The following is an 18878-nucleotide window of genomic DNA, read 5'->3' as shown; positions in this document are numbered from 1 at the left end:
TACTTTTGCTTCCCAGCACAACTATCGTTTCAAGGTGTTAGGAGTTAATTGCAGTATTAGGATTAGCAGTATTAGTATAACGATCTGGCGGAATTGTGTCACTGAATTCGCCATATTTAGGAAGGGATTTGCCAGGCAGGAGTTATGGTCGACGGGGCGAGAGCGACACAACGCGACAGCCCTATTGGTGCCTGTTTGGGTCGGTGGATGCGGTCTGTGGTGGGTGCGTGTCCGCGCAGCCGTCACCGTGTGCGGCGCAGGGCCATTGCGGCTGTGCGTGCGGCTGTGCTCGTTGTGTTGGCGCTTGTTGCTGCTGCTGCGTGGATGCCCGCGGTGCATGCGGTGGTGTTGCGACTGCGGGGCTGTACGGTGGACAGAGCCATCACGGTTGGCCGCGCCGTGGACACGGTGCTGATGGACGGCGTGCACATCACGAACGGCGTGGCTGTGGTGTTCGACGTTGCGGCGATGCTTCCCGGCGCGCTGCGCATCGAATTGAGGAACTGCGTGTGCGACGGCGGTGCGCAGATCTACGTGCGGGGCTACAGCGGCGAGCCGGCGAGTGACCGGAGCCTGGAGGTGAGCGTGAGCGGGCTGTCCGGCGGCTACTGCTCGCTTGTGTTTGTGCACAACCTGCCGGCACACACGAACGTGACGGTCCGTGACTCGACGATTGTGACGCCGGGGCCGATGCGCTACTCCCAGCTGAGTGGGCTGACGGACGCGGTGGCGTCGCCGCTTGTGCTGCACGCGACGTCGCTGTTGCAGACGCAGCTGCGTGTGAGCAACACTTTGCTGAGGTCGTCGCAGGCGGGCGGGACGGCGGTGTACGTTGGCGGCGACGTGGACCTGCTGTCGAGTGCGGTGGTGCTTGACGGCGTGTCGCTGGAGGCGTCGGGCGGTCTGGCCGCGTCCGCGTTGCGTGTGGCGCCCTCGTCGCGTCTCAGTCTGCGGAGCCACTCGGTGTTCTCCGTGACAAACGTTTCGGTTGTGAGCAGCGGCGGCGGCATTGTGCTTGGCGAGCGCCTCGCGGTGTCCGACTCGGTGCTGCGCTTCGTGGACGTCGAGGGGTCTGTCGCGTCGTCGCTGGTGCGCTGCGACGGTGGGACGGTCGGTGCCGGCGGGTGGCTGGAGCTGCGCGACGTGTGGGCGGTGGGCGAGGCGTCGTCGGTGGCGTCGCTGTCGGAGGTGACGCTGAGCGGTGGCGCCGCTTCGATTGCGCGCTGCACTGCTGCCGGCGCGACGCTTGTCTCCGGGCCGACGATCACGAGCGGCGTCGTGTCGGTGCAGTGCAACCGTGCCGGCGGCCGGGTGCTGCAGAGCAGTGGCGACTACCGCTTGGCCGGCCTGTCGTCCGTGAGCGTGGTGCCGTGCGACGGCTGTGCGGCAGCGCTGGCGTGCTTTGATGCGCTGACGGCGTCGTTCACCGACTGCGTGTGCAGCTGCCGTGCCGGCGGTGTGGGCGAGGCGTGCCTGCCGTTCGACGTGCCGGTTGCGAGGTCCGGCGGCGGCGGTGGCGATACTGCGGAGGGCTGCGTGAGTGGCGTGACGCTGACGGAGTCGGTGACGATTGGCGGTGGGCGTGCGACGGCGTGCTTCGACTCGGTGGTGTTCAGCGGACCGATCACTGTGGCGGTGGAACTGCGCTCGATGGACGCGTTTGCTGACGCGCTGAACGTGGCGCTGCGCCACTGCGTGCTTGCGGGCGGCGCGCAGCTGCGGATTGGCGGCCTCAGCGAGAGCACGGCGCGCCTGATGCCGCACGTCCTCGTCAACATGACGAATGTGACGTCGTTGGAGGGCACGATCGTGCTGCGTGGCGCGATGCCGCTGCACTCGAGCGTGCTGCTGGTGAACTCAACGCTGCGCGCGACGGTTGGCGGGTCGCAGTACGTGCCGAGGATCCCTGGCCGTGAGGGATTTCGGTACGGCCCCGCGCTTGTCCTGGACGGCGTCCGGCTTCTGTCGACGCGGTTTGTCATGACGCGGTCGACGCTGGTGTGTGGCGGGGGCTCGTGCGCTGCGATCCTCGTGGAGCGCGGCCTTTACGTGAACCTGTCCAGCGTATTCTACATGGACAACTGCGTTGTCATTTCGCGGACGCACGTAATGTACGCTCTTGCGTCGGACCTGCGTGTTGTCGGCGGCTCCGTGTTCTCGGTACAGAACAGCTTGTGGAGTGCGCCGAGCGCCGAATATTACGAAGCCGCGTGTGTGTTTAGGGATGTTGTGGTGGCTGGAGGCAGCGTGCTGCAGTTTGTGTCCAGCACGTTTCGTCTTGGCTTCGCCATGCTCATTGCAACCACGCTGACTGTGACTGATGGCAGCTGGCTGGTGCACCGCGACAACGAGTTCCGCACCGCCTACGTTGTGTACGTTTTCAACTACAACGGTGTGGCGTTCCACGATCGGAGTGTGTGGTCGATACTTGACAACAACTTCACGTACGGCTCGTACTCGTCAACAATTGTACTTATGACAAGCAAGTGGTCATCACCATCCGACACGCACCCGACCATCTACGGCGTGTGCAACGAGGCAAGGGGCTCCCCTGTGACGAATTACGGAGACGAGCTTAACATTGGAGCACCCGTGACGGTGTTGGACTGCGGTGCGTGCACTGTGGACGCCGTGTGCTTCGCAGCGAGGACGAGCAGCATCAGCGGCTGTGAGTGTGTGTGTGCTGCTGGCGGCCACGGTGACACGTGTCTGCCGGCTGCGGTTCCGGACGATCTTGGGCCGCTCCCGCTCCCCGATGCGGACGACACGGAGGTCCGCTGCGTGCACGGTGGCAGCATCAGCTCCGTGGACGATCCTGATCCCGGTGTGCGTGGTCTGTGCTTCGTCAACGTGACCTTCACTGCCGCGATTGTGCTGGACCTGTCACATTCTGACGTACTGCAGCAGACACTCAACATCACGCTGCTGCAGTGCGTCCTCGTGGGCCTGTCGATCAAGGGGAGTGGTGCGCGCGTGCACGTGAGCGTGGTCTCCTCGATGCTGGATTCAGGTGAGTTGGAGTTTAGGGGTAGTTTTGGTGCGAGCTCCCAGCTACTGGTGGTGGGCAGTACAATTGTGACGACGTCGAGCCACGCCATTGCCTTTCCGGAATTTTCCCTCGGTGCGAACTCGACGCTGCCGCTGCTTGACAACTACATTGAGGGGAATAGTTACGCGGTTTATTTCATCGATGGTGTTGTTGTTGATGGTGGTGGGATCATTGTGAAGGGAAATACACTGAAGGCAACGGAGAATAACGGTGCGGAATCGGCCGTTCGCGTTGTTGCTGTTGTTATGAAGAACGGAGGCTACTTTGACGTGGAGAACAACACGATGAGCGCGGCCATAGGCGTTTGGTTTGTGAAGAGGGCCACTGTGAGCTCCGCGGGGCTGCTGCGAGTGGTGGACTGCACTTTAATTGGCAGGACGGAATTTTTTGATCCCGCGCTGTTGTATTTGTCTGGCCCTGTGACCCTCCAGGGTGGAGCGCAGTGGCGTGTGGAGGGCAACAACGTGAGCGCAGCCTCATTATTAGTTGTGCCACGTCCCCAGCATAAAATTCAGCTGTCGGGCGGCGGCACCGCCGTGGTGCTCGCACACAACCGTCAGGTGGGCGGGAACACTGTCTTTGCCAAGCTTCTTCCACCGAACACGATTGTGACGTTACCCGCGCGGTTGGTCGTTGGGTGCAACCTGCAGGGCGATGAGGAGGTGTCGTACGGCGGTGTGTTTCCGGACGAAGTGGAGGTGTTCAGGTGTGGCACATGCAACGACGACGCGGCGTGCTACATGCCCGGGACGGAGTCGGTGGACCGCGGCTCGTGCTCGTGCAGCTGCAAGGACGGATGGCATGGCGCGTCGTGTCTTCCTTTCGAGGTGTCCGACACGGTTGTGCCGCCCTTGCCGGAGAGAGCCGTCGACGGCGACACGAGCTGCGTGATGAACCAGACGCTGAGGAGCCTCACGCTGAACATGTGGAAGACGCACCACTGCTACGTGGGCGTGACATTCAGCGGCGTGGGTGCCGTGCTGACGTTCTCCCTTAACAGTATGCCGCTGCATCTCCTCATCAACATCACGCTCACTGGGTGCACATTCCGTGAGGGTGCCGCACTGCAGTTTTTCGGGGGTGCTGAGTCGGCGGAGTCAGCTGGCGTCCTTATCCGCGTGAGCCGGACGGTGATGCGTTCCTCTGCCGTTGCTTTTATACGTGCCCTTCCGCAGCACTGCGACATCGTCGTCACGGAGGTTGATGCGGTGCAGACCTTCGAGTTCGACTTACCGGGCACTGTGAGCAAGACGCTGAGCGTATTGCTGCTGAGGAACGTCGTGCTGAGTGCGTCGACGCTGTTGGTCGGCAACGTCAAGGCGCATGCATTGAGGTTTGGCGGGTTTGGTTTGTACTCGATTGGGACGCTGACGCTGGTGGATGGCAGCTCTCTTTACACGCGTTACTGCAGCTTTGATGGGTACGAAGACCTGTTTTACGTGTACAGTCTCAGTGTCCGCAATTACTCCGTTTTTGCGCTGCTCAATAACACAATGACCTCCGGGACAAGCCTCCTGCATCAGAGCGGTGCATTCAGCGTGTCGGAGCACAGCGTGCTACGCGTGGTGGGGAACAGTGGTTCCGTGCGCTACGCCATCTATCCAATAAACTTGTGGGACATCCAGCGGTCAAGTTGGCTAGATTGGCGCGACAACGACGTGGGATTGGGAGCGATTTTCAAAGTATGGGATTTTGCCTTTATGAGCATTGACGGCAGCAGTGGTGTGACGCTGACGGGCTGCAAGATGGGCTCGACGGGGCTGTCGGTACCTCTGCTATCGCAGGCCGACGCCGGCTATCGGTTCGTTGCTGGGTGTTTGACGGTTGCGGGACGTGTGCAGACTACGGCGGAAGAACTGGAGCTCCACGGCATCACCAACGTGACGGCGGTTGCCGCGTGCGGGGAGTGCACGAAGGACGGCGACTGCTTTGCACCGCTGACGACGGCGGTCATTGACTGCAAGTGCCAGTGCGCTGCTGGAGGGCACGGCGATGCGTGCGTCCCGGCGCCTGTGCCTGCTGGCCCGCCGCCACCGCCGTCGCCGCCGCTGCGGCCCATTCCGCCACCGCCGCCTGTTGGTGAGTGCATCAGCGACATGGTGTACCCCGAGGTTGCGCAGGCAGTGGGCAGCGGGCTGTCGTGGCTGTGCTACCGCAACGTGACGTTCAGCGGGGGCGGCATGCGCCTGACGGTGCTGATTGGGGCGATGAAGGGCGACGTGGCGAACGTCACGTTCGATGGATGCACGTGGAGGGACGGTGCCGTTCTGTTGCTGTTGGGCAACGCGTACGCCTTTTTGGGGTCGCTGAACATTGTCGTCACCGGCAACACATTCATTGACGCGCTTCTCAGCCCGGAGGGTGGGTTTCCACCGCGCACGAACATCACGATCAGCGGGAACCGCTTTACAGTCACGAGGCTGATCCCCCGGTTGGGTTTGGGAGTTATGAGGCCGTCGTGTGTTGCGATGAATGGATTGGTGATCGCCAAAGACTCCGCGGTGGTGCTCAGCGGCAATGTGTTTCAGACCGTGACGGCATTCTCAAGTGCCATCTACGTTGTCGGATCTTCGCTGAGGGTGTCGTGGCACTCCGTGTTTGCGGTGATTGGCAACACTTTTCATATGGACGGTGGTGACGGTGCGCCGATACATCTTGAGGGGTCTAGGCAGTCTTCGTCGCTGAAGGTGCAGAACAATTCTGCTGTAGTGATCCGAGGCAACGTTGTTTCGAGGCCGGTGAGGTAATTTTTATTAATAATTTTGGCGTTACGTGTGGAGTCTTCGTCAGCGGTTGTGTTTCAGGGAAACGACATGCAGAGAAGCTGGTTTGTGTTTTTTTCAGGCCACTCTTCCTACATCTACTACAACTCATGGCTGCAGTTGAGCGGCAACCTCTGCCGTGAATCCCCATCGGAAGCGTTTGCTTCCCTTTATCCCAAAGTGAATCTCCGCGACTCCACGGTGTCTGTTTCCGGCAATCGATTCATGTCTAGCACAGACACGCCGAAGACGCTGCTGATATCTTCAGGCTCCCGCGATCTCACAAACGGAGCGATTGTGGCTGCGTGCAACACTGTGAACGGCATGGAGGAGGCGAAATACGTCATCCCGTCCGTGTACAATGCCACCACCCTGAACTGCAGCGATCCATGCATCCTCGCGACGTCGTGCTTCCCTGCGTACACGACGACGGCTTCGAGTGATGGCTGCGCCTGCACGTGCGCGGAGGGCGGCCACGGCGATGCGTGCCTGCCCGTTGCTGTCCCCGAGCCACCGAGCACCGACGGCGCCGACTTGTGCGTGCGTGACGTGCGTGTAGACGTGGAGGTGGACGCCGGTCTCGGGACTTCGGTGGTGTGCTACGTTGGTGTGACCTTTGCGGCGGACGTCGTGGTGGACGTGGAGTCGATGTCGGGGAGCGTGCGCAACGTGACGCTGGCGAACTGCACTTTTGTGAGCGGCGCGAGCCTGTACGTTGTTGGGTGGCGGTCCGACCCGCCTGATGGCGAGCGTGCCGATGTGTTGATCAGCGGGCTTGAGTCGCGCTCCGGCGGCGGCGTGCTGGTGGCGAACCGATTTCCGCCGGGCTCGCGCGTCACTGTGGTGGACTCGGTGCTGGTCGCAGAGAAGCGTGTTGCGTACCGTAACGCCTACGGCCTTGGCGACGCCTCCGCGTGCCTCGTGGTGCACAGGGTGAATCTGACTGGGAGTGTGCTGACCATTGCGCGCACGCACATGCTGGCGGTGTTCCGTGAGGCTGTTGGCGTGCTTGTGGTTGGCGGCGTGGCGCTGTCGTCGCGCGGTGCGCTGTACGTGGACGGGCTGTCGGTGCAGACGGCGCTGGGGCCGTGCGTGTCGGTGGAGGGCGGTGTTGCGGCCATTGGCGGCTCCGTTGTGGCGTTTGTTGACAGCGACTTCCTGCTGTGCAAGCACGCGGTGTCTGTGCGTGGGGCTGTGAGCGTGTCGGGCTCCGCTGTGGCGCTTGTGCGGAGCGACTTTTTGTCGACGGAGGACTACGCGGTGGCGTTTTATTCGACGGTGAGGCTGGCCGACGGGTCGATGCTACTGGCGAAGGGCAACGTGCACGACGGCGTCTTGAGGGAGATGCTCCACGCCGCTGGCGCCGTGACCGCTGCTGGGAGCACGCTGAGCTTTGTGCGCAACCGAGCGCTGCTGCCGCGGATGCTATCGCTGAGCCTGTCGCTCTCGGCTGGGGCGCATTTGAGGGTGGCGTGCAACGACGCTGGTGGAAGTGTCCTGTCGACGGCGGAGGAGTACGCAGCGGCTGGTTTTGGCGACGCTGGGAGCATCGACGTTGTTGGGTGCGACGACTGCGACAGGGACACGCACTGCTACGCTTCCGGGACGGCGTCTGCGAGGATGAAGGACGGTGTGTGCGTGTGCGCGTGCGGCAGCGGCGGGTACGGCGAGGCGTGCGTGCCTGTGGGAGCTCTCGCGCTGCCGCCCGCTGTGGACACTGCGTCGAGTGCGTTCTTCCGCGAGGGCGTGACGGTGCGGTCGGTGTTCGTTGTGCCTGCCGGCGCGAGCGAGGTGACGCTGCGCCACGTTGTGCTGGACGGCGTGAGTCCTGTGCTCTACGTGCCGTGGATGGCGCGGGACGGCGTGCGGATCGTTGTGCAGAACGTGTCGCTGCTGAACGGTGCCGTGCTGTACGTGATGGGCGGAGGAGCGTTGCGCGGTGCGGTGGCGGCGGGAAGCGACGAGAGCGGGCCGGTGGAGCTGTCGGTGTGCGATGTGGAGGCGCTGAACGGTGCGCTTGTGCTGACCGGCACGTTCCCTGCGGGGTCCGTGCTGACGGTGACTGACTCCCTGCTGGTTGCCGCGAGGCCGACGCCGCTTGTGTATCTTCCCGGCTCGCAGTCCTCGCTGTACGCACCGGTGCTTGTGCTGTCGGGCCTGCGGCTCGTGCGGTCCGTGCTGGTTGTGTCCGGCGTGGCCCTCGTGACCGTGATGACTGGTGGGCGGACGGTGGTGGTGGACGGCGCGGTGCTGGAGCTTGTCGGTGGCGGTGTCGCGCTGGACGCGGCTGTGCTCGGTGGCGAATATGCGTTGTACGCGAGTGCGCGTGTGGCTGCGTCGGGGGGCGCTGTGCTGCGCGTGTCGGGGAGCCAGGTGTACGCTGCGCGTGGATTGGTATTCGGCAGCGGTGTGGAGGCCAACGCGTCCGCCGTCGTAGTGAACGACAACGCCGGTGCGCTGACGGATGGCGCGCTGCTGGTGCTGCGGGGGTCGGCGTCGTTTGTGTCCGGGTCGTGGCTGTCGGTGCGCGGCAACAGCATCCGCGGCAGGCTCCTGTCGGTGCCGTCGTACCCGCGCCGTGCGGATCTCGTGCAGAGCACGCTGACGCTCCACGGGAACGCCGGCAGCGGGTCCGTCGTTATGGACGGCACCGTTGCGCTTGTGGGCGCCGGCCGAAGATTCGTCGTGGGGTGCCTGACGCTGAACGGGCAGGCGCTGCAGCCGATGGACTACAGGTCCGCCGGCATCATCGGGGAATTCCGTCCTGTGGCGTGTGGCGTGTGCGACGCCGACGTGCGCTGCTTTGCGGCTGCGACGAGGGCGATGTCGGGGTCGTGCCGCTGCCGCTGTGCTGAGGGCGGGTACGGGCGCGACTGCCTGCCGGTGTACCTGCCGCACGTGGACGGGTGCAACCGCACGCCCGGCATTCCGCAGCTGAGCCACACGGCGACGCTGACGGAGACGCGCAGCCCGACACCAACGTGGACATCGAGGCCGAGCGCAACGCAATACAGTCCGACGCAGTACGGGCCGACGAAGACGCTGCAGGTGACGGAGACGGTGGCACTGCCGCCCACGCGGACCTCGACGGCGTCGGTGAGCAGCACGCTGTGGTGGAGCGACGTGGCGTGTCCGACGCTTGCTGTGACGACGACGGCGGCTGGTGGGAGCCTGACGCAGAACGACATCCGCGGCGGTGGGAGCGTCGTACCGACGCGGCTGATGGTGGCGCTGCCGCCACCGTTTCGGTGGGCACGCGACCCGCAGCTTGGCAAGCACCTGAGCTTTGTGCCGGTGTCGACGGCGCAGCCGCGTGGGTTTGGCGGTCCGTGGGGAGCGATGCTGAGCAACGCGACGTGGGTGCGCAACGCGACGAATCCGTCCACCGTCCTGGAGCTGGCTGTTCCCGTGCACCGCGGTTACTTCATTGCTGCCGAAGAGACGATAGTCATTCGCTGCGACGCTGCGGCGGTGTCCGGCGGCTGCAAGGGTGTGCTGCTTGGGTCCTTCACGATCAGGTCGGACACGCTGCCCGCCGCTGCCGGCGCCCTCTCTGCGGTCACCGGCGTTGTTGCGGGTGCGGCGGCTGTTGCCGTGGTGGTGACCGGCGGGCTGGGCTCCGTTCTGGAGATTCAGGCACTCGGCGTGTTTGCGAGGATGTCATGCGCCTCGGCGCAGGAGCGTGCGAGCACCGTTGCGCTGCCGTACTTCCTGTCGGTGTTTGCTGCCCTTGACCCGCTGTGGATGGTGGTGGGCAACGCGCTGCTTGCCGCAGTGTTCGGGTGCGTGCACTACGGTCTGACGGTCGTCTTCCAGCGGTGGCGCGGCGTGGACGCGGCGAGTGCGTGGGCGGCGATGCGCTTCCCGAGCCTGACGTACGTTGTGGCGCACGCGATTCACCTCGGCATATTCTTCGGCTCCGTGCTTGCACTGGCGATGCCCGGCGCCCGCGTGCAGCACCGCGTGATCGGTGTCGTTGGCGTGCTGTACGGTGCGGCGTTCCCTGCTGGCGTGTGCTACTTGATTGCCCGCCACACGGGCGCGAGCTTCACGAGGTACTGGCAGTTTTTGAGGAAGCCGCTGCCCGAGCGCCTGCTGTACCCCGTCGGGTATTGGCACCCCGCGGCGCAGCAGCGGATGTACGGCGGCATGCTGACGAACATGAGGGGCGGCCGCGTGTACTGGTGCGTGTTCCAGCTGTCGGTGCTGTGTGTGGTGGGCCTGATTGCTGCTGTGCACCCGCCCGTGGGAGGCTGCCACGTCCAGTACTTCTGCATGGCGGCTGTGCTGGTTGCGGGTGCAGGCGTGGTTGCCTTCACGAACATGATGCGCTCGGCCTTCCTGACGGTGATGCACACTGCGAGCTTTGTGCTCCTTGCACTGCTGTGTCTGGTCAGCGCGGCGAACCACCTTGCGCCGAGCGACGGCGGAGCGAGGGCGTACGTGGCGATTGTGCTGCTGCTGACGACTGTGCTGCTTGCGGTCACTGTGTACGGCGTCGTTGTGTGGTACGTGGAGGACCGCCACTGGCAGGAGCTGCGCGAGCCGCGGCGTGGTGGACTGGAGGCGCTGCTGCGCGATGACGAGGAGAGCGACGAAGAGACGCAGAAGCCGTACGACATGGCGTCATCGTCGTACGCCTCAGACACCACCGGCGCGTCCTTGTACCGACCACCCGCAGTGCCGTTGCAGTCTGTGTCCGGTGACACCCGCTCAGACGCGCTGAGTCTACTGGACCGCGCATCCAGTGCGAGCCGCAAAAGTGATCGCGCCCTCCTGTGATGTGCAACACGTAGAACTGACAGGCGTGCGGTGCTGGTTGATGCGGGAGGACGCAGGGCCACGGATGTGCTGCGCACCACAGCCAGCCATCGTTAACCGCACCGACCGTGTTGTCGGTCGTTGTTTGTGAAATGATCCCATTTTGAGCGAGTGCTTTCCGGAGTTGCTCCCGTTTCACAATGATCGTGTGGAAGGGGATTGAATTGCCGCTCTTGTTACTGCTGGTGTTGCGTTTTATCGGACTGTAATTTCACGGAGTTGTGTGCGAGGGACTCAGCGCTCATTTTGTGCAATAGAAAAAGGGTACAGTGAACCGCCTACTGGAAGTAATGAATTGCAGCCCTGCCTTACCGTGGGTTTCCATGCAGGAGGCATTACAGCTTTCAGAAGCAAAGCGGCGGCAGAGTAGTAGCAGGGCTCCAGGTTTCCAGGAGCGCCTTCGAGCGAGATTATGTATTGAGGCGCGACGTATTGCTGTGATTTCGGGCTGCCCTGGCGTGGCGATTGCACAGGGTGATTGATGTCTCTTTAGCGGTGGAAGTGACGGGCCAAGCCATCCCAGTCACTTTCCACAATAATCTTCAAGCGCACCGCATTCCATGGCTGGATCCCTCAGGTGTGCATGTGGAACGCTCGAGCCTTGGATGACGCGGCATTGGGATTTGTTGCCCGTTACGGCCCGCAAGTTTTTGTGCGCGGGATGTGTGGCGGCCAATTCCGGCAATTTGCACATCCCTTCACGGCGCTGCCATTGATGTAGTTGGCACACCGCGCTCCACGGGCAAAGGATATTGTCGCGGATTGGCCACGCTGGTACGGGGATGCCCACACGAGGAATTCCTTCTTTTTTCCAATTTCCCTCCGGCCGTGCGAAGTCCATGCACCACAGCAGATGCAGAGCGGTGTGGTGTTGGCATGGAGAGTACGATATTCACCGGGACTTTTTCCACGGCAGCGTGCGTCTATGCGCCTTCTCGTGGAACCGTGGGAGCACGCGAGCACCCGTCGACGGTTCTGGATCACCTGGTGACTCACATTGTGGACGTACCCTTTTTTCTTGCCAGCAGCACCGAGGAGCGTGCACACGGATGCAGTTTGTTTTTGGCCACTGCGGCGTGCCCAGGAACGAAGCTTGTGATGCATAAGCCAAGAAGGTGTCCGACCTCGCACAGCTCATTGACAAATGGAGCACCGGCATCGTCGCATTGGTCGAACGTATTATTCGTGCCCGACGGCTCAAGCCAGAAGCCTACCGCTCCACTGTATCAGGCGACTGGGAACCCACTTGCACGGACGCCACTCTCACTCTTGTGGAAGAGGCTGCACTGGACCGCCTCCGTAGCGGATTTTCGCACAAATACGGATGGCTGCCACGGCCACTGCAACCCGCCATCCCACTCACATGCCGTTGGTGCGGCCCGGATGCCGCACAGCAGGCACGCAAAAAGGTTTACACGGAAACGCCTCCTCCTCCCGCTGGACCACACACCGCCACGACCCGATGCCCGACAGACTGTCCGGTGTGCGGCAAACACTGCAGCTGCTACAATAGTGTCGTGACGCACATGGTTAACGCCCAGGGCATTACGCGCTCTCCCAGGCGCTGCGGGAGTTCAGCTTTCCCGGTGAGCCGGAGCCGCCAGAAATCCCACCGGAACCCCCGCCCAGCGCTTGGGCGAGGACGAGAGCGAGAGACGGCACACCGACCGCACCTCCGCCGCAGAGTGCACGGCCCAGGCCGAAGCCACTCCCATGCAGTTTCCGCACGGTGTCGTACGAAAAGCAAGCCGGAACCGTATTTTATCTTTGGCACTTCCACAAGCAAGAGTCCCCCCGACAAATAGGAGGCGTTGCCAGGAATATGGCGGTCTGACGGCATGCACCGCGCTCGAATGCACGTACTTTGAATTGAGGGTTCAAGCGAAAGCAGGACCGCTATTCCTTATGCGAGCACGCGAACGCTCCAGAACAGAGCCACGGTCGGCACCGAAGAAAGAAGCACTTCATAAGTGCCCTTGATGCGACCGGCAGGCGGGTAATGCCGGGGGATTGACCACCCACACACGGCACAAGCACTTGACAGAAAGAAAGTCGTGAAACTAAAAATGGAGATTAAATAACCACGCGCTGCAAAACTTGAACATTCGCATGAAGAACATTAAACCCACACAGAACCCCCGCCTCTGCACAGGAGGAGAATACCACCGAGAAACAGTGCACCGTGTGCCTAAAATGGCACGCACACACATGCGTTGATGAACGTCACGCTGTCGCCGATGTCACGACGGCAGAGGGGTCAGGCCGCCGAGAAGGCGCACGTTGCCCGGCGACGACAGCCCGATGGGATCACCACCGGCTGAGTTTCGCCGTCCAGCATGCGAGTTTCCGTGCCACAGCAATGCCTGACTGACCCGCCACCTCATGGCACGCCACGGGCATCGACCGGACATTGTGAACACCGGCCGACTGGAACTGTGCGGAAAGGCAGGTTTGCATTTACTCCGCTGCTCGGCTCTGCAGGCCCCCAGAAAAAAGCATGGAGCGGACATTGGAGAAGTGAGGAAGTCGTGCTTCACAGAAATATTGGTGTCTCCACTTTGAGGTGGAAAGGCACTGCCCCAGCACTACCTCCGCGGGGCGAGAAGGCACGAGGCCCCTCGCAGATGCGGCAGGCCGTATTTGCTCCTGGCAGGCTGCCCTCCTCTCTCTTTTCTCATTTATAGCGTCGAAGTCTGGTTGTTTCTGTGATTTGTTGTTTTATTGGTTTTTGGCAGCAACGGATTATCGAGCCACCGCGCTACCCCTGGGGCGGGTGCGTAGCGGTGGTGTGTGCTTCACGGCCTCCGCTGCGGCTCCCACTTCGGGTGCCAGGTTCTCTTTTACATTTCCGATCGTTGGGCTGACGTGCTCTGCGATGGTGGCTGGTGTGTGGGTCTTTGTATTTATTTGAGAAGGCACGAGGAATAGTAACAATATATAAATATATATATCTATATATATATAAATATTAAAAGCACTGAATAGATATTAATATCGACAACTATATACCTATCTATATAAATATGCAGTCAATAGAATAGCAATTCAATAAAACAAGAAACCAAGCAATCTGTCATTTGTAAGGGAGAGAAGGGGTATATCCACATCTATACAGACGCATCAATGAATAAAGTATCGTTTTTATGCTCATACCCATATCTTTATATCTATGCATTGATCAAAGCTTATTTTTGTATATATACCCCTCCATATAATTTTTTCATCATCTTTTTTATTTGTGGCATTGTGCTTCCGTTATGTTGTGTATTCTTCTCCCGTGAGTTCATGCTTACTTTTTTAGAGCGCATAGGCATTCCGTCCCACAGACAAGGTTTCATATGCACTGAAGCACCCCATCGGAGAAAGGTCGCAAGGGTTTTGCGAAGCCCATCCCAATTGAATGATGATCGCTCTCTTCTTTGATCTCCTGAGGAGTTGCGACGTGTGATTGCGCTGCCCCTGACACCCAACACAATGACAACTTTCAACGAGCAGTTTGCAGGCTAATTGTGCAATTTTCTTAAATTGTAGTCCACACCCGTATTTTAGGAATGAATGCACGGTGTACCTGTAGGGGATGCTGAGGGTGGCGTCAGCGAGGTATGGGATAACATGTACTCCGGAACAAGTGTGTGTCGTTGGCCAGAGGAGGTCCTGTGTCAACGGCATCATTGATTGATGGCCGGAGATTTTTGGGCTTTGATATTTTGAGCCTTAAGGAATGGAACGCTGCTTGCAGACCAGGCGCCACTTGCTATATATTCTGTTTTGAATGTGGATTAAAAGGCGATGCGGACGCGTGCAGATGAGGGAAAGGAAATAGGACCTTGTGTGGACATGCAATTGGACGCGTCAGAGCGTCACGATATTCCTTAAAAAGTGTGGAGCCTCCAACCCTGTGCTTCGATTGTCCTGATAAAACTGCCTGGGCTGGAGGTAGTTGCGCTGACTTCCGTTTTACCGAATTTACCTTCATCTGACAGTCTGCGCAGCTGACGTGGAGGGACATCATGCGCACCTGTTTCCGGCGGGTGCGATGCCGTTTCCCACATATGAGGGCAATTTCCCCGATGATGTGCTCCGTCATCCTCACTTGTTTTATCTGACGACACGGCGCAACGCGGGGTTGGTGCTGAGCGACGAAGGTTTTCCGTCTCGGTTGGAACCAAAACGAAGAGTCCATGAAGAGGCATGCTGCTCGCGATTGGTTGATGCTTGGCCTGTGAGGTGTCTGTCCGCCACCGTGGAGCATCTTATTTGCTTGATTGCAGCGCCCTCTACGCGTTGCACAGTTCTCGTGCTCCTGAGTAATGCCGATAAGGGCGGACTGCATGATGGTGTTTTATTGCTGGAAGGCTCTGTGAGAAGGAAGAATGTTTTTTTTTTGTTCCTGGACGAGACGAATCTATCCTTTGATTCAAGTACGAATGCCTTGTTGCAGTTCTTGTTGGCCGTTGGTGGCTTTGGTGTTTGTTCCAATCAATGGCTCTCACTGGCGATTCCACGGCCGAATATCGACTGGTGTCGTCGTTCTTGGGCCCACGTTGCTTGGCCCATCAATTATTTGTGCAACTGGACAACAAAGTTCTCTGTGGGCGTGGATCATGTTTTACAGAATATGACCACAACAGCTGCTGAGCGGGCTGGTGTTTGTTGCGTCCTGCATGACTCTGACGATGTTCTTGCGTATTTCACTCTGTTGCGTGTAAGTAATGTTACATCTGTGCCTCTTCGTGTGGCAGAGGCCTGAACCAACGGAGGATAGAGTGTCGTGATGAATTAGGGCACCGACAACTTTCGTGTTGCTCATAGTTGTGCCCGTTTTTACTGCGGTCCTCGACGTGGGGAACATTTTATTATTTTGTGCGGTATGGAGAGCACTCCTCCGGTGGCATATCGCCGTGTGGTGGTCTCTGGCTCAAAGGACCATGTGGAATAGTTTTTGAGGGCGAAGGATGATGGCAGGACTGTCGTGCCCGCACAGACGGAGACGGGAACAGGATGTTTGATGTGCCCTGCAACACTGCGCTCTCAATTGCGTCATTGGATGCGTGCAGAGCAGGTGGCTCTCCGGTGTCTGTTGGCTTCACGGCCAACCCGCTGGCGCCTTCTGAAGGGCATTCAAGAGCATTCGTTCTCTGAGGGAGTTTCTGTAGGGTGGTCCGCACACTGAAGTGTCCGCTCCATTGGGCCTTTTCTTCGGTGAGAGGATGGTCTGTTGCACTTCTTGGACCCCTGTGGAGGGGGAGGGTCATGGGGCAACATGCCCGCCGTTTCGGTGTTGACGCACCACGTACTTGTAGCCGCGTTACGCAGGAGGCATAGTTCTCCGTTGCAGGATGAAAGAGACGTGTTCTTGTCCCTTGCCAGCAATGGACGGTCTTCCTGTTATGTTGTTCGGGTGTTTCTGCAGGACAACGAGTTTGCAAATGGTTACGAGGGATGTGTGACTGCAGGGGTTGAGTGCCGCTTTGGTTTTTTTCTGACGGACGGTGTTGAGGAATTACAGGCGCTTGCAGATGTTGTTGCCGGTGTGAGGGCATGTGTTTCGGCTGCCCGAAGCGCGGCTGTTGGGAAGACAAGTTTTACTCTTGCAGTTGAGGCAGGCATCAACGAGGCGAATGTGCGGGCTCACCACCCTACTTTCTGTACTGTTTTGCCGCGAAGACTGGATCCGATTGCCAGCCACGTTTGGCATCGCCATGTGGCCGAAACGTTGCCTCGAAGGGGTCGAGAGGCCGCAGGGCACGGCGTTTGTATTCATTTGTGGAAGTGTCACGGGGGAAGAAATGCGGACCTTTCGGCATCTGGCATCTCGCTGCCTTTTGACGCCATATTTGGTGAGTCTGTGGTTACTGTCTGGTGCTCCTGCCTTTTACTGGATGATTGGAACTGCTGAGGTGTGGAGGACATTTGCTACACCTTCTTTCAGTATCTTTGTCGCACGCCGTGTTCGAGATGGTTTTCTATTGCCGCATTGCATGGGGTGCTGCAAGGCAATACTTTGTGCCACGCGATTGTGTGGTGGGTGCCATGCGGTGGAGGTATTTGACGTCATTGAGGTGCCCTTGGACGGTTGGAGTGGCGATCTTCCGGCGCAGGTGATCATTGACGGGTTCACACGCCCCTTTGAACTTGCTGTCTCTCTGTTGTACTTTTATGAATTGACCGCGGACATTGCAGAATATATTCAGGTTGCTGCGGTGCTCCATACATTCAAGGTGTTGTCCTCCGCGCCGTCAACCGCGGCAGCTGACCGACCGGTGTCTTTGAAGGATTTGGGAGGAGGATTCGTTCAATTTGTTCCGCGGCCGGAGTTACTTCTTCCATTTCTGTCAGCTAGACACGCCCACAGCGTCAATTTGCTTTTTTCCCTTCAGTGGGAGGAATGGGTGATGACGAACCTCGGGAGACGGTGGCACTTTTTGTTGCATCGCTGGGTAATCGGTCAGCGGCGGTCGATGCATCAGTCCTTCCTGAGGGTCGGTGACAGACACTCTGTGGCTGAGAAGATTTGGATGGGAGTCCACAGGGACAAAATCCGCGCTTTGTTTCCGTGCTTATGCCGATGGAATGCAATGATTTGTCCCCTCTTGTGATGCCTCGGGTGTGTCGTGGCACTACATTGAGGAGGGCACGAGGCGTTAGTGTGCGTGTTATTTTTTTAGGTGCCACTGCTCTTTTTGGGTGTGTGATTCGACTGTGTGGTGGGTCGGTCGAGGGGGAGGAAGTGGATTGGCCGCGCTCACCCGACTGCTGCGCCCCATTTTGCTGAACGTCTTGACCAAATTGCTGGTCCCCCTTTTCTTGCTTCACCGGGCCTGGCGACCTCTTGAGGAGCGGTGCGACGGCGTGGACTGTCGGGCTGCTGAGGAGGCCGTGGCTGCGCGGGATGTTCTGCGGAGTTTTTTGCGTTTTGGGACTGCTGTAGAGAAGAGGACATTTTATGCCTTCTCCACTTTCAGGAGAGCCAATGGAGGGATCACGGTTGTGGGATCTCACCTCACGAGTGTCTGCGCTCGTTGATTGCGTCGACGGTGCGCTCTGTGTGTCCGCGACCCTTGCCGAAGCATCTCGCCATTTTCCTTCCGGTGAACGGGAAAATCCACCGACACGCCGAGCAGGTGGTGGGGGATATTGCAGCGAGGAACGCTTTAAAGGTCCTGCAATGAGGGAGCGCTGCTTGCAAGGACCCCGCAGCACTTTGGATTTTGCTCGCATTTAATTTCTTCTGTGTCTCTGTTGGTTGGTGCCGTTTGCCGGAGAGCGTCTTGGCCCGTGCGCAACCGTCAATGTCTCTGCTTCTGTGTGCGGACCCACAGTGCTTGAGCCGTTGTTGACAGGGAGATTAATTACTGTAGCGGCTACGACGACGCTGGTGCGTTACACTGTGGATGGCGGCGCCGCCCTTTCTTCTGCCACGCTCTGTTTTGGTGCTTTTCAAATTTCAATTTGATTTTTTGCGCGCAAACGCACTCAGGCTGGGAAGGAAGCTACGGCCAAGCGCGTGTCGCTACTGTGAAATTCAGAGGTTTTGAAAGGACCAACAGCACACACACCGCCCACACACACATATTTATATGCTCTCACGTGTTGCTGCAGTCAAGGCACCCCGCACACACAACCGTCGCCGTGTGACCGGATCCAGCGGAAGGAGGAGGGAAGGAGGAGAGAGTGAGCCGCAGAGGTCCAACATGTCCCGGCATCTTTTTTATTCTGCCGTTCTGGTGCTTTTTGTGTTGGTTTGCTGCGGCAGTGGGGCTGCACACGCTGTGGGGAGTGTGTCATGGTGTGTGCGGCTGCTGCAATGTGCCGAAATTTTTGTGCTGCAGGAGACGCCGGTGAAACCAAAAGATGGGTCTGAAAATAAACTGAAGGATTCTTTAGCTTCACCCTCTCTCGTCAGTGCTGGTGGGGTAATGACTGTGCTTGCTGAGGGTACTTTGGCGCGTTGCCCAACAAAACAGGTTTATCCAGCTGACTTTGTTGCGGGGTACGCCAACCATGCGTGGGGTTTGTCTTCTCTTGTCGCTGAGGCCATTAAGGATACGTAGAGGGCGCACACGGTGTTGAGTACAGTGAATGAAACGGGACGTGTGGGTGTTGCGCGCCAACCCACAGCCACTGCGAAGGACAAGAGGGCGTTTCCACTTGTGGGAATCCATGAATAAAAGTATTACGATGCTAAGAAGAGTTGGAACGTAATTGACTCAGAATATTCGACTGGTTGTGGGTGGAGACCACCT

The 18878-nt window shown here is 59.4% G+C and overlaps 3 pseudogenes, besides 5 other annotated features; all 3 read left to right on the top strand.

Annotated features, from left to right (window-relative positions):
- Positions 1-4535: a sequence feature (areas not merged during assembly with more than two copies in the genome that could not be assigned to a particular haplotype).
- Tc00.1047053511477.40 lies at positions 145-10593 on the top strand (annotated as a pseudogene).
- Positions 4536-4687: a sequence feature (areas merged during assembly that could not be assigned to a particular haplotype. This can correspond to areas where the two haplotypes were merged or to regions with more than two copies in the genome that were merged during assembly.).
- Positions 4688-18878: a sequence feature (areas not merged during assembly with more than two copies in the genome that could not be assigned to a particular haplotype).
- Positions 5074-5123: a microsatellite.
- Positions 13566-13601: a microsatellite.
- On the top strand, positions 13890-17231 carry Tc00.1047053511477.25 (annotated as a pseudogene).
- On the top strand, positions 18213-18878 carry Tc00.1047053511477.10 (annotated as a pseudogene; the record flags this gene model as incomplete).

The sequence above is a fragment of the Trypanosoma cruzi genome, genomic scaffold (assembly GCF_000209065.1).
Source record: "Trypanosoma cruzi strain CL Brener 1047053517129 genomic scaffold, whole genome shotgun sequence".
NCBI lineage: Eukaryota > Euglenozoa > Kinetoplastea > Trypanosomatida > Trypanosomatidae > Trypanosoma > Trypanosoma cruzi.
The sequence above is the reverse complement of the archived record's forward strand: the minus strand, read 5'-3'. Positions and strand labels throughout refer to the sequence as shown.